Consider the following 16994-nt stretch of genomic DNA (forward strand, 5'->3'; position numbering starts at 1 on the left):
TGAAAGGGTAAGGCTTTTGGTTAGTTTTATTTTTATATTAAACTTCATCATTATATTTATTTTATATATTTAAAAAAATTTAATGTTTATTTACTTTTTTGAGAGAGAGTGAGAGACAGAGCGTGAGTGGGGGAGGGACCGAAAGAGAGAGGGAGCTACAGAATCCGAAGCAGGTTCCAGGCGCCACGCTGTCAACACACAGCCTAACACGGGGCTTGAACCCACAAACCATGAGATCATGACCTGAGCCAAAGTCGGACGCTTAATCAACTGAGCCACCCAGGCACACCTTATTTTATAATTTTATGACCACATTTATATTTTTGACACGATGATGGGGAATTTAAAACATAAGCATTTCCTCTTTTCATTACACTAGACGTTATCACTCACACTCTTTTATAAGAATGTGTCCTTTGGTTGCTTGTCTGAGAGTATTGGTAATTTCTGCTGATCTGTCCCACTTTCTTACAAAATTTCCCTTACTGGATCAAACATGGATTTCTGAACATGTTGTGCATAACGGCCTAGACAGTGGTGGTACTTTTAAAGACATGCTCTCTTTCATCCCATAGATGCTTTAGTCACTTATTCATTTAATGAACACACATTTATTAAGGCCCTATTATGTGTTGTGTACTCTGCAGATGTAAAAAGCACCCACAGGAAATGAACCTGTAGACTCGGTTTCCTCAGTGTATTGCTTTAATTAGCTGGGCTGCTCCAGACAAATTCATGAATATAATCTACAGACATCTTTACACTGAGATCATACACAGAGGCACTTATCCATTCATAATTCATATATTCAAATATAAAGTCACTACTGGCAAATATACATCATTCACTTAAATACATCCCGTGAGTGAGAAGTTTCTCAGCCATCATCCAGCCCACACAGCAAGCAGCATCTCCAGCTTCTGGGTCCATTATCAGTGTACTTAGTGGTTTCAAGATATACCATTGCCCAGCCAATTCAGACAATGTTCTGACCACAATACTTAGTACCCACAGTCAAGAAAGGCTGCTGAGACTAAATCTTTCATGCCCTTTAAACCTGTTAGTATCAGTCAATGCTGATTGATATGTGCTTCCTTACCCTTGACATGACCTTCCTTTCTCACCCAAACTCAAATCCATCAACTCTGTCTTCTGGGACTATCATCCTATAATTAACTACATTTCCTATGTCCCTAAGCCCTTCTTAACAAGTTTCCCTCACCTTTTGGTCTTAACTGAACTCTAGCTCACTCTTGATGATGCTACCTCCTTCGAAGTTCCTCTCACACACTTTTGATTCCTGCTTCTACTTTCCTTTAAGAAATCCTGTTCCATGGTTCCACTGATGTCTAAACATTTGGCTATACTACTCTTAACCCTTCGTTTTATTTACTTATTAACATCAACTGACTTTTGGTTAAGACTATATTTCTAAAGAATCTAACAACTTGCTCAGAGCCCTTATCCATAATCCATGCACTCAATTTGCTAGGGGTGATTTCAAAATGTACTTTGATTACTTTCAAATTTCTAGCCTCCTAGATCCTTCATCTCCTTAAAGAACTGTTCTCACTGCAGCCCGCTAGTCCCTGCCCACTCCTTATTACATAGGTTTTTCCAAATCTCTGGTACATGTTTTACTATAGGACAACTACCACAATTAGTGTGGGGTATTTTTTCCAATATAAAAATCTGAGCAGAGGTGCCCAATAACTCAATTGGTTGAGTGTCCAACTCTCGATTTCAGCTCAGGTCATGATCCCTAGGCCATGGGATCGAGCCCTGCATTGGGCTCCATGCTGAACTTGAAGCCTGTTTGAGATTCTCCCTTTCTCCCTCTGCCCTTCTTCCCTGCTCGTGCTCTCTCTCCCTTTCTCTCTCCCTTTCTAAAATTAAAAAAAAAAAATTGGGCAGGTGGGTGGACTCTCCTGACTACAGTCTTTTAGAGACATCAGCTAAAAGTACAACTCTACCATCCTCAATACATAGCTTTCTCTATTATTTAAGTCATTATCACTGTCTATCATGCCAGAATGGGTAAAGTGAAAGTCCAGAGTAATTTGTCTTTGGGGATATGTTTGCATTTCACTATCCAAAAATTGCTCATGTGATTACCTCTACGAGTAGCCTGAGAAATACAATGAAGCTAAGCAACTATGTCCCTATTTAAAATTTAGGGAGGGGGATTCTAATACTAAAGGATAATGACAAGAATTCATACAGGGAGAGTTAGTTGTCTATGCCACAAAGAATGTGGGATAATATTTTGTTAAGAATTTACAGCCATATTGCCGGTCCTTACGAGAATTATGGTCATAAATTAAGAGTCAGCTTATGTTATGTTCTTCAGTTGCTCTCTAAATAATTTACTGAAGAACAACTATGGTCCAGGGAATGTCATAAACACTAAAGACAGTACAGTAAACAATTCATACAATCTTTTGTTTCATGGAGCATTAGTTCTAGTAGGTAAAACATTACAGTAAACTAATAGACAATCAAACAACAAATATATCAGAAGATAAAAAGCACAATGAAAGACATTAAGCTGATGTGATTGAAAGGAGGAAAGTCCCCTTGCTAAGATGCTATTTAAGGTAAGATGTGAAGGAAAAAAGAGGCCAGTCAGGCAAACATAGGATGGCAGAGCATTCTCAGAAGTGGGCCATTTGACACAAAGACCCGTGTGAGAAATAACTTATAATAAAGGAGCAATGACAGTTAAAGCACAGTGGGCAGAGAGAAGAGGGATGAAACTATAACTTTACATGCAGTTGGAGACAAAACCTGCAAAGCATTAAAAAGCAAATGAAGAGGCTCCATTTTACTTTAAGTGAAAAATGAAGTCATTTTGTGAATTATCAAGGTTGAATTATGAGTCCAACTCTATTTTTAAAACAACCAAGATTAGAGTTTTACAAAAGTAAGATAATGTAATTAAAAGGGTTTAGTCATTCACACATTGACATATTAGCTTCCTCCCAAAATGAAAATTTATGTCCATAAAAATATTTGTATACAAATATTTATAGCAGTTTCATTCATAATAGCCCTGGACTGAAAATATATATATATATGTCAGGATGTAGATGGATAGACAAATTGTGTTGTATTCACATACTAATGAACAATTTAAAAAAAACGTTGTGAACTATTGATACACACACAAAATGTCTGAATCTCAGAAACAGAATGCAAGGAGTCTGATTTAACAGAGTTCATACTGTATGATTCAATTTTACAAAAGTGTCAAAATACGAAGTCTAGTTTATAGTAACAGAAGCAAGTCAGACGTTGCCTGGGACTGGAGTAGAGTTCACTGCAGAAATGTATGAATAGATCTTGGTTGATTAAAATATTCTCTAACTGGATTATGGTGGTGGTTACATAGGTGTAAAAGTTTGTCAAAATTCATCAAACTTAAAAAATAAGCATTTCTTTGTAGATAGATTATATCTCATCGAAGTAGAGTTTGCTTTTATTTTGCTTTTTTTGGTTCCTTTTAATGTGAAGGATCAAGAAAATGAATAGTGTTGGGAATTTCTTAAAAATTCTCATAGGATGTAACAACAGAAACTCTTGTTTAGTGGTAATGGGAATGAAAAAATTATATATCCACTTTAGAAGACAGTTTGGTGTTTTTTTACACCACTAAATATACCCTTACCATGTGAGCCAGCAATCATGTTCCTTGGCATTTACTCATAGAAGTTGTAAACATATATTCATACCAAAACCTGCACGCAGATGTTTGTAGTAGCCCTATTCATATTTGCCAAACTTGGAATCAACCAAGATGTCCGTCAGTAAGTGAAGGGAGAAATAAACCATGGTACATCCAGACAATGGGATATTATTCAGCACTAAAAAGAAATGAGCTACTAAGCCATGATACGATACAGAGGAAATTTAAATGCATATTACTAAGTGAGAGAAGGTAATCTGAAAAGGCTACATACTGCATGTTTCCAACTATATATCTATATCTATATCTATATCTATATCTATATCTATATCTATATATCTATATATCTATATCTATATCTATCTATTTATATATATATATATATATATATATATATATATATATATATATATATACAACTAAACTATATCCATTCTAAAAAACATAGAACCGTGAAGACAGTAAAAAGCTCAATGGCTACCAGGAGTTAGGGGAGAGGGGTTGTGGAGGGATAACTAAGCAGAACACAAAGCTTTTAGGGAGTGAAAATACTCCCTAAGATACAATAATTGTGAATACCTATCATTATACATTTGTCCTAATCCATAGAATGTATAACACCAAGAGTAAATCCTAATGTAAACTATGGATTTTAGGTGATAATGATGTGTCTATGTATGTTTATCGGTTTTAACAAATGTATCACTCTGGCTGGGGGTTTCATAATAGGGGAGGCTATGCATATCTCTTTAATATGACTTAGCTTCTTAAATTTTCATCTAGCAAGTTTCTGACCTTTGATGTTCATAGGTATATTGTGGTTTAATTTTCAGATACATGAAATGTAATTTTTGCTTATGTTTGTTTTTTAGTATACAACCCAAGACATTATAAGCAGTGTAATAATGAAGAAGTGAATAAATGATTAATTCAATGAATCATAAAGTTTAAACCCAAACTTTTCCTCTGATTGCAACATTTGTCTTTTTCCTTCCATATCTGCTAAAATACTTGACTTAATTAATTTTAGGTATGTATATATGTGCACATATTTATGTATATTATGCAGATAGATCCTCAAATTGTAGTTACTGTAGTTCTTCCAAGAAGCACATACATGCTGTTTTCTTTTCAACCTTTTCTTGATTATTTTTCTTTTGCTTAGATTTTTTCCATCATCTATGGTTAAGCCTGTTTTAAATAAACTTTGTCTTTCTTTCAATTATTTCATTTAGCTCAAGTCCACCTCCTCTAGTCCCATGCTTCAACCCCCCTCCCAACCCCAATTTAGCACATACCCTGCTCTTACCTATAGTGCTTGAGTCAAAATTATCATTTCGTTGGCAACATTCTCAATGCTGGTAGTCAATCGCAGTTGTGAAGGAGAATTTATTTAGGCATAAATAATAACTGAAATAAAATTGATAAAATGCACATAGCTCCCTTCAATCCATTAGATTTTTTGCAAATAAAACAAACTTATTTAAGGAAAAGTATTCTTTGTTTTTCTCACTAAGGCATACAACAAGATCCTTTCATATTTAAGAAGCGCTATTTTCACTTTCCTAAAAATTTCTAAACCTATTAGCTACTCAGATCCAATAATTTATTCCTTTCCTCAGATCAGGCTAAGCAAACACCTGGGCAGCAAGCCACCAGAAATTCCAGTTGCTGTGGACTGTCATATTTCTTCATAAAAAGGGCCTGAAAAATTCTAGCAATGCCCTATTCCTCTTAACCATATCTAACCCTCACACAAAGAAAGCGTAAAGGACATGAAACATATTTGATATGACAGATTTTTAAAATGAAGTAAAAACATACACTTACATAATGGATACACCAATTTTTAAAGCATGTTTTGCTTTGTTTTCTCAGATGTGAAAACGTTTTAAAGTAGTTTCAATCAGAGGTGAAGAAACTACTAACAAATCTTTTATTAATATTCTATTTTACTTAGGGGAAACATAGTAAATTCTTAACATAGAGAACAATTCTCTGAATAATCTGATTTATGCTTAACTCTCCAGCCTAATTTAACCTCCTCAAATTATCTCCTCAATCCTTGGGCTTTTTTTTTTTAATGTTTATTTGTTTTTGAGACAGAGAGAGACAGGGCATGAATGGGGGAGGGTCAGAGAGAGAGGGAGACACAGAATCTGAAGCAGGCTCCAGGCTCTGAGCTGTCAGCACACAGCCCAACGTGGGGCTCGAACTCACAGACCGTGAGATCATGACCTGAGCCGAAGTCAGAAGCTTAACCGACTGAGCCACCCAGGAGCCCCAATCCTTGGGCTTTTATACATGTTAATTCTATGAGGAAGATTTGAAAACCCTTCTCATCTAGTTAATCCCTACTCTGTTTTCAGATCTCACATCAACCTTCGCTTCCTCAGGAAATATCTCCAACTTTCCCTCCTAAGTCAACTTCTCATAGAATATGTTCTCACCATAAATTGATTAACGAAGGTATCCATTAAATTATAAAATCAAAGAACAAGTTATTTTTTTCTCATCACCATAACTTCAGCAACTACCATAGATTTGGCAATAGAAAAATTTCAATGACTATCACTAGATCTACTGATACAAGGAATCACACCACAAATCTGGGCCAACAACTTGCATTGCTTACCCTTCTGATCATATATTAGCATAGAGATAGCCATGTTAGAAAGATTTGGAATGTATCAGAATAGAGAGACATGGATCAGGTGATGAGTGAATACAGGCTTAAGTAAAAGAAGAGCAAAGTGGAAGCAAACAGATAATTAGTTGACAATGATAGTAGTTATATGAACTGATACATAAAGGATATGGATTAACAGCATTATACATTTTGCACAATGAAATATCACCATTTAGAATCACTGAAGAGAGGCATTTTTATTCTCCCATTTTCTCAGTGACTTTGTGTATGACACAATTTAGAGTTGTAAATATCTGAAAATTGGACACTAACTAAACACATGGCACTATGAAAGAAAGTTTCTAGACTATACTCCATAGCAAGGTCTCAGATGCAAGAGGAAGCAGTGAACACAAGGACTGTATAAATTAAGTCTTACATTGCTTATCTATCCATGGAGAGAGTTACTTATCCATGGTAAGAAAAGAGATGTAACTGAAATCTGGAATGGTCTTCTAAGTTTTCTACTAGCTCCAACCTTCTAATTCCCTAGTGGTGGTTTTGAATGAGTGATAAAAATTCCAGAAAAATAAATTTTTGTATCCATGGAAACCTTCTTATAAGTTGCTTGGGATAAAGTATGGCTGTCTATATTTTTGGTAGAGGATGAAACCCTGTTACCTGTAAAAGCAATATTAAGAGTTCCCTAAGGAGAGCTAAATCGAATGAGTGATTTTATTTTTTGTGGTGTGATTATAGACATTAGTCTTGTAGCTGAAAATAACCCTGTCTTACAGGAAGTGGAAAAGTGCACACTCAAATACTGGGTAGCTTTGGGAACAATTACACAAACGTTTGTAGGCCAGTTTATACACCTGATGCATCATCACAAGTGAAGTCTCTTTTTCTCATAGAGTTACATTTTTACTTCTTTTGGTGCTTTCTTGGTGATTCTCACTCCTCTTTACATTTGTTATAACCTACAAATTATAGTCACTAAATATCCACTGTGTCATGCTGTGTTTTATTTTATGTAAAATAAATGAAATAGCATGAATATTTTATTTTCAGTAAATTGGGGATCTAAAGGAGATATGCTTGTGAAGATTTATACATATTGAGCATTAAAATCTACACATCAAAAAATAAAGTGACATTAATGGACTAAGTTTTTAAAAATACAGTGGATTCTTGTTATTCATGCTGGTTACGTTCTATAAAGTCACTACTAATACTGAATCAGCAAATGCTAAACCATTCTTCCTGAGGTGAGGGAAATATATTTTATATATTATATAATTTACATATTATATATGTTATATAAATTTATTGTGTTATGTAAATATTATATATTATATAAATGTATTATTTACATATCATATATATATATATTTCACATAGATTATAATCTCAAATTCAAAATCAACTCATCCTGGTAGATTCTATTGCCTTTATTTTGCAAAAGAGAAAACCAGGTAGAGAAGTCTTAAGTGACTTGTCTGGGGCCACCCCTCGAAGAGGGGCCGGATTTAGGATTCAAACCCCATCCACCAGAGCTTCTTTCAAACACCGCACTTCCTCCACCTGTCATCTCCATGCTCTGACCATCTCTGCATGAAAGCAGAAGGCCTAGGGACACTTTGTTGAACCTCAGCTGGGAACGTGCCCATAGCTCAACTCAAATTTTTCATCCCTCTGTGCATATCCCCTCAATGACCTCAGATGACTTATTGATTTGGGGGTAACAAATAAATTTCAGCGAGCAGGTGAATTTTCAAATACAGAATGCAGGAATAACGGAGATTGACTGTAAAATTTTATGAATCTGATTCTGACATCATTAGTATTTCTAGGCAGCTCACTCTGGGAAATTTTTTCCATATTTATAAAATAATTATCTTTTACACAGGATGTTATTCATTCTAACTTCCATAAATATTTGATTCAATTTCTAAAGGCACATCAAGTCTGTATGTACCTTATGCCAGACTACTGCAGAATAATGAAGTCTTTGGTAATTGGATGATTATCTGAAAACCCATCTCTCCTACACTGACTAATAAGAGTTTAGTGACAATGACTTGGAAATTATCCACCAGTAGCATGAAGTACACCGGGTTAATTTGGGGGCCAACATTTCATCTTTTCAGCTTGTCCTATGTATATAGTTAGTCAAATGGTAAAAATTAATGATTATGTATTAGAAGTGCAACACATCAGATACTTATAAAATACGTAGAATACACACAGAGTTTACAACAAAAAATACACCAATCCTTTATAGATTAGGAGGCTGAAGTAAAGAAGTAGTAGGTGTTTCATCTAAGGTAGGTCAGTGGTAGAGATTGAAACTTAAGGCATTTTCCCTATCTTTCATATTAGTGGTTCAATATCACCGTACACTACTTCACCATACAATTATTTTCCAGAAAGCAGTTTACTATATATTAACATGTCTCCAGATGCAAGGGAAACAAAAACAAAACTGAACTATTGGGACCTCATCAAGATAAAAAGCTTCTGCACAGCAAAGGAAACAATCAACAAAAGACAACCTATGGGATGGGAGAAGATATTTGGAAATGACATATAGGATAAAGGGTTGGTATCCAAAATCTGTAAAGAACTTATCAAACTCAACATCCAAAAAAAACAAATAATCCAGTGAAGAAATGGGCAAAAAACATGAATAGACACTTACCCAAAGAAGACATCGAGATGGCTAACAGACACATGAAAAGATGCTCAACATAGTTCATCATCAGGGAAATACAAATCAAAACCACACTGAGATACCACTTCACACCTGTGAGAATGGCTAAAATTAACTCAGGTGACAAGAGATTTTGGTGAGGATGTGGAGAAAAGGGAAATCTTTTGCACTGTTGGTGGGAATGCAAACTGGTGCAGCTACTCTGGAAGACATTATGGAGGTTCCTCAAAAAATTAAAAATGGAACTACCCTATGACCCAGCAATTGTACTACTATGTATTTATCCAAAGGATATAAAAATGATGATTCAAATGTACTCCAATATTTATAGCAGCACTATCAATAATAGCCAAATAATGGAAAGAGCCCAAATGTCCATCAACTGATGAATGGATAAAGATGTGGTATATATACACAATGAAATACTACTCAGAGGTGAAAAAGAACGAAGTCTTGCCATTTGCAATAATGTGGATGGAACTAGAGTGTATTGTGCTAAGCAAAATAAGTCAGTCAGAGAAAGATAAATATATTATTTCACTCATATGTGGAATTTAAGAAACATAACAAATGAACAAAGGGGAAAGGAAGGGAAAATAAGATAAAAACAGAGAGGGTGGCAAATCATAAGACACTTAAATACAGAGAACAAACAGGGTTCTGGAGGGGAGGTGGGGGGATGGGCTAAATGAGTGATGGGCATTAAGGAGGGCACTTGTTGGGATGAGCACGGGGTGTGTCATATGTAAGTGATGACTCACTAAATTCTACTCCTGAAACTTATTACACTATATGTTAACTAACTTGGATTTAAATAAAATTAAAAAACAAATAAATAAAAATAAAATTTTTAACATGCAAAAAATGTAAAAATAATTATCAATTAAAAATACATTGAAAAGCAAGGAGTTTTAGAATTGAGTATTACTACTTGTATAATTCATTTTTAAATTCAGGGGTGAAATGATTTTCATATAATAAAATGTACAGAACTTAAATGTATAGTTATAAGTGTGACTACACTTGGTGACTCCAAACTGTATCCTCTAACTTAGACCAATAAAACCCTGGGTCTCTACTTGAACTCTACGCAGTGTTCCACAATGTGGACTGAGCAGAGCTCTCCTGGAAAGAGCCATATAAATGTGACTTCATCCAATGTGTTCCCTTCTTAAAAGAGTTGGTTATACTTACTAAAGTTTCTGCCTGCTTTTGACCTGCTTTTTAAAAGCCTTCAAAAATTGTTTTCAATATTTTTCCAGAGTTTATTATTGCTATCAGTAGGAGCGTTAGTTAGTCCAATAAAAGCAACTCTACCATTACAGGAAGTGTAATTTATTTTTTAAGACTGAACAAATCATGATGGAACTCTATTTCAGACTTCCAAACTGTGAGAATTTGCTAATTCCTGCCTATTTTTTTTAACTAGGACTATTATAAGGTAACTTAGATAACCTAAGGAATTAAAGATATTTAGAAGAAATTTCGTGCATGCATCAAAGCCTCATTGTTATTCTTTTGCCAAATCTCCTCCCCAGCTCTTCAGTTTTCTAGAATAATTGCATACCTTCCTCTAAGAATGTGAAAAAGTGCAGTTATATATATATGTGGCCATATATACATATTGGAAGATCTGTTAGGAATTACTAAGAGTCCATTTTTAGCTGTTGCAGTCATAGTATGGATTTCAAAAATAAGTGCAGAATACATACAAAGTAATTGTTTGCCCAATCTAAAAACTACCAGATTTCATCATTTGGTTATTTGGAAATAAACACACTAGTCTTAGTTTTATTCTTATTTCACAACAGTACTGATCTACTTTTAGAGAAGTATTAATTTATTGGCAGTTAAATAACTTTCACCTAATAAAAATGTAATGACTTAAATGGTAGCATATTTTTCTCAAACACAATGAGAGTTTCCCCCAAATGCCCTGGTTTAAATTTAAAGAGCAGAGTATGGTGGGTAAAGAAAATCACATGAAGAAAAATTAGTGATATTGTTTTAATACTAACTCAAACTGTCTATAATATATCTTGGTTTACCCACAGTTTGAAACTATCATGGATGATTACATAGGATTCTTAGTGGCATTTGGAAATAACAACACTCAATCATTGTTTCAATAAATTAAGTATCACAAATAACCTATTATAACTCGACATTTGACCTCAAAAGATTTTCTCAATACCAAACCAGTCAATAAGATATGACATCAAAATGATCTGGGATAATTGGCTAATTGCCCGTCTTATATGGTACCTTTGATAAAATGAGGATTTTCAGTGCTCAGTTCTAGTTTTAAGAGCTGACTTGCTATATAAATTATGAAACTTTGAATATGGACCACCACAAGATATGTTATCAGTCAAAAATAGCCTTCTTTCAGATAATCTAAAAACACCCTCCACTTCATACTACTTTTTTCTACTATATTTTCAGATGCTACTCTTAACTCTTCTCTCTCCTCACCTATTATAAAGCCAGAAAATTACATTTTTGTTGGGCTTTTACAATTTCTTTTTGGTGGAAAGAGTAAAGGTCAGGAAGCATTCCATCTCAGGAAGATAGTTAAATGGCTGGCATTAAAGCATCTGCCAAAATGATGGAATAGTATTCATTTTTATTTTTTAGTGGAACCATATGAAATCACAAATAAAAGCACCCACTAAATTTAATACAGAATTTACATTAAAAAATCTTTCATGTTCTTGCCTCCTGAATCATAACTTCTTATGAGCAAATCATATTAACTCCAATGCTTTTTTGCTTTAAAAATAGTTTCAAAATCTGAGTTACAGCAAAATAATTTTAAACTCAAATTTAAAACAATCTTATTTATCAGTAAAATAAATGTTTAAAACTACACATTTAATATTTAATGTTTAACCTTATTCATTATTAAGTGGTTGGAAAAAATTAAAATGCAAGTGGGTCAAATATAGTATGATCTACATTCTGTAAAGGAGATCTAGGAAAGTTTCTTAATGTTTATCTTGTGATGTGTCAATAAGAAAAATAAACCATTATTTGTGTTTGGGATTTCTTTGTTTGTTTGTTAAACCACTGAATGGTAAATCTAAATATAAGTAATAATACTCACTACAACTGCAGTAGTGAAAATGATAAAAAATCAAAATCACCATAATAATACTTTGCATTAACTGAGTGCTAATTATAGGCCATGCACAATGATAAGTGATTTACTTAAATGAGCCTTTGTTTTTTTAATAATTCTAATATCTTTTAAAGTGATATTATAAAAGCAATTCTAGAATCTGTAAAATAATAAATAATGCTTTATTCATATAAAATAAATTAATTTTAAAGTTTTCAAACTGGATAGAGTTGTAGACCTCTGAACTCACAATTCTGTTTGGTTTCTGAGGGTCCATGGACCTCCAGGCAAGAAGTACTACATAACACATCCCCTGCCTTTAAGAATTAAAAATTTAACTAGGAACTCAAAACTTAAAAAAAAGAAAAAAGTTAAGAAACAATAAAATGCGGGGACACCTGGGTGGCTCAGACCGTTGAACGTCCAGCTTCAGCTCAGGTCATGATCTCACAGCCGTGGGTTTGAGCCCCGTGTCTGTCTCTCTGCTGACAGCTCAGAGCTTGGAGCCTGCTTTGGATTCTGTGTCTCGCTCTCTCTCTGCCCCTCCCCTGCTCGCTCTCTCTCTCTCTCTCTCTCTCTCTCAAAAAGAAACATAAAAAAAAGAAACAATAAAATGTGTATATGACCAAATTCAAAAATTTGTGCCAGGCCTAACAATTCCAGAGATTGTTTCCTTTTTTTTTTTTTTTTTTTTTTTTTGAGAAGTGAGAAGAGTCTCTATGGGATAATAACTCCTTACCATATTAGACCAGCATGCCATAAGGAAAACTTGCCCTTAAATAATGTATCAATTGATTGATTAATCATTTATTGAGAACCTTTTTTTATGCCAGATAATATTCCATTAAGGGGAGCTATAAAGATAAATGAAATATTTACCTTTATTACTGGATGCTTGCAAAAGAAGGAAACAGGGATTTACACAATAATTCCACAATAATAACTATTTACTGAGATAGCTTGAGTAATTCCATGTTCCTTACAACCCGGAACTCCCTCTACCTCTAGGTATAGGAGTGACAGAAAAGACACAAAGAAGAGTAAAACAGAGCTGAATCTATAATAAAGCCCACCAAACACAAGGAGCAAGTAGTAGACATGCCAAACAAAATGATATTCCGGTAGATATGTCCTACAGAGAGTTTGAAATGTGGGTATGGAATTCAGAAGAGAGGTAATGAACAACACACTTTACCTTTGCTAGTACCAAGTTTCTGTAAACATTTCACTTTCAGGTATGTGCAATTACTATTATTACTATTATGATTGCCATTTTACAAGTAAGAAGCTGAAACTCAGGGAAATTAATTCCTTTAGCATTGCATAACTAGTGACTGGCAGAGTTAGGCACTAAACCCAGCTAATATGGCTATCTTGTCTAACTCTGTTATACTGTTTCTTCTTAACACTATTAAGATATCAAATATGCATTAAGTCTGTATTAATTCAGTGACATTAGCTGTTGTATTTGAGTAAACCTGAAACATCAATATTGCAATAGAACATTTGGTTTCCACTCACCAGAAGTCCAACTCAAAGCAGGCAGTTGAAGACACGGGGTTCTCTACTCTGGTCACTTAGGAATTCACACGGATGAATTCTCTATCATTAGCAACAGGTGATTTTTAAAGTCATTTTGGATGCCTACAGCCAGCTAGAAAAGGGAAAGAGAGAGTATAAAGAATAGTGTCAAAGATTTTTATGAAACAGACTTAGAATCAGTATATGTAGCTTCTATCTGCAATCCAATTATTAAGACTTAGTCACATGATTCCTTCTACATCCAATTTTAAGAGTGGGAAATAGTCTCTGACTGGGCATAAATTTTCAAATAAAAACTCTGTTTTGGGCAATTCTTTCTGCCACAAGCACACTATATTTTATGTTATAGATCCCACTTTCATCCAGGAATGATTTCATGTTAGGAAAAGACTTTTAATATGATATAAAACTAACGTGGATAATTATCCATGTGTAATGATATTTCATTTCTTTACTTTATCCATGTGTAATGATATTTCATTTCATTACTTTTTTGGGGGAGAGGAAATACGGAGGTGAGCTGACACTTCATAGGCATCATTAAAATCGAGTTTTTATGGATGAAAATATAAGATAAAAGAAATAAATAAATCATCCATTTGCCATTATCCTCCATTAATTTTTTATGTTTTGCACTATATGTCAATTCTTGTATATTTTCTTTCTTGTAAATACTTCCTATGTTTCACTCAGAGTACTCAGGCTTACTGATTTTATTCCTTGTTTTGTTTACAATGATGCAAATGGATAGATTGAAAAATGGATATAAAAGTATTTATAAATATAGAAATATGATTATGTAGCACAATAATCAGTGCAGTGCTATTTTTAACCAATGTAATTTAATAAATATGCACTTAACATTTTCCTATTGCACTGTTACTGCATTTTGGAACAAGTTTATGATTGTTTTTAGTCTGATAATTTTTAAGATAGTGACATAAATGTATCAAAACAATAATAAAACCAATAATATTGTCTAATATAACTCACTAACTTTGCCTTTATTTCTATCCAATCAACCAGAGAATATAATAATGTGTAAACGACTGGATAAGACTTAGTCACAGCTTTAGTAATCCTATGTTAAATAGCAATAACCATATAACTCTCTTGGACACTAAAAACAATAAAGTAAAATTGGGGAAATTTTTAACATAATTTTCTGCCTGCTGTTAAAAGTGCTTACAATGAAAAAGTGTATTTTGCAACTCACTATTCTGAATAATATGTTTCTGTATGGTTAGTCTAGAAACACTTTTTCAATGTATCCATGAAATTTTCATTATGTTTTCAACATATTAATAATTCATAGACTATGAAAAATAAAGAATATAAGTGATACAAAGAATAACAGAACAATCTTCATTTAAGTGGCCCAGGAGATGAGAAAGATGCCTAATTTTTTCTCAGTACAGCTTCCCAGAATGACTAGAAGAAATCATGTTTTATCTTTGCTCAGGATTTTCCTATACATATTATTACAATGGCTATATTAATTTATATGCACATCGGTCCATCCATCCATCCATGAATTTACTAAAAAAGATAGTGCCTATGGAGTCTGTCCATGTTTTCATATCTATTTTAGTTAACTGAACACATATAATTCTTCATAAAGAGGCAAAATATTGTTTGAACTATTTGTATACATACACAAACAATATATATAAACATGTTTATCATATACATATATACTACATATACACACAGACACACACACACACACAATGCCCATATTTTCCAATATCTGTTACAGAAAAAATCCAAATGGAATAAGGAGGAAAAGCAAGAGTACACAAGAAAAGTGTTTTCTTCTCTTACCACTGTCAAGTGTAGATTCCAAACTTAAGACTAGGAACCTCTTTTAGTTTTCCTAGAAGTCTATAATGGCAATATACAGACCCACTCTTTAAAAGACAAAGTAAGGATGTCTATACTCTTAAGTTGAAGGATTAGACATTGGTCCAGCTGAACTCAAATAATATTTATCATATTTAATAGAAAAATAAGACATCTCATTTTGATGTCAAGTAAACAGAAGTACAAAAAAACAAAAACAAAAACAAGCAGCATATTCCAGCAATTTTGGAATAAAAAACATTCCCTTGAATTTTACCCTTTTATTTTTTAAATGTGAAAAAGTTCACACAGTATTTTCAAGGACATACAATAGAAAGTGCTAGTGAAAATTTTATTGTAAATCCACATTCTCAGGCATAAGCCCTATAAAATCTTTTAAATTTTCCCTATTTAAACAGGGAAAAATAGTTTGTAAGTAAAAACACATATGTATGCATAATATGTATGTGTGCATATGTATACACATACACATATTTACATTCATGTACATAGATACATATATGCATACATATACTTATAAACATATATATATATAACACACATGTAATTTTAAACTTTTACCTGTATGAACTCTAGCGCATTTTAAAGTTATATAACCTCCTGATGTTTATTTAATCATTGTACTAAACAAATAAATATAAAAATCAGTGTAAATCGCAAACATTTGAGGTTCTATGGTATATATGGATACTAATTATAAATCTAGAATTTAATGGTTTTATTGATTATCTAAGAATAAATATATATCTAATTTCATGTTCCTAAGAATAAAGCAATAAAAATAAAGTTATAATTGAGGAGTTAGGCAAAATATTATTATCAGAAAGCAACTGACTAATCCATTGAGCAATCTATTTTCCTGACAAGGGGCCTGGTTGATAAATAAGTTCTTTTTAAGTTAAATAAGTTTTGGAGAAGTACTTGGGGAAAATATTAAAGTTATTCACTGGTTTCCAATCAATTTTTTCTAAGAATTTTTTGAATTTTTCTATTTCTCTTTTCCCCCATATGTCCAAATTGCTTCGAATAAATTAAAAATATTTATAAACTCCTTACTGTGTCTGAAAATTCATATGCATGACCTTATCTAATCCTCCAAAACGAAACAGTGAAATTGAATATTCCCACAATTACAGATGTGGAAATAAGGGTTAAATTAATTTCCCCTTATGAATTATATGAATTCAAATTTAAACATATACCTTTGTAATATTGATTTGAAAGTTCACAAATAATAGAGAATAACAGTTTAGGGTCTGGAATAGGCAGATATGGATTTGAATGCTGGTTTTATAAGTTATTCTATCTTTGTAAGCCCCATTTTCCATATCCATAAAATAATGACAATCGTACCGCCTACCACCTCATGAACTTCCTATGAAGAGTTAGATAAGCATTTAAAGCATAGCCAGCCATAGAGCAAATGTTCAATAAATACAAT

The sequence above is a fragment of the Panthera pardus genome, unplaced genomic scaffold, assembly GCF_024362965.1.
Source record: "Panthera pardus isolate Hobbes unplaced genomic scaffold, ASM2436296v1 HiC_scaffold_1, whole genome shotgun sequence".
Taxonomy (NCBI): domain Eukaryota; kingdom Metazoa; phylum Chordata; class Mammalia; order Carnivora; family Felidae; genus Panthera; species Panthera pardus.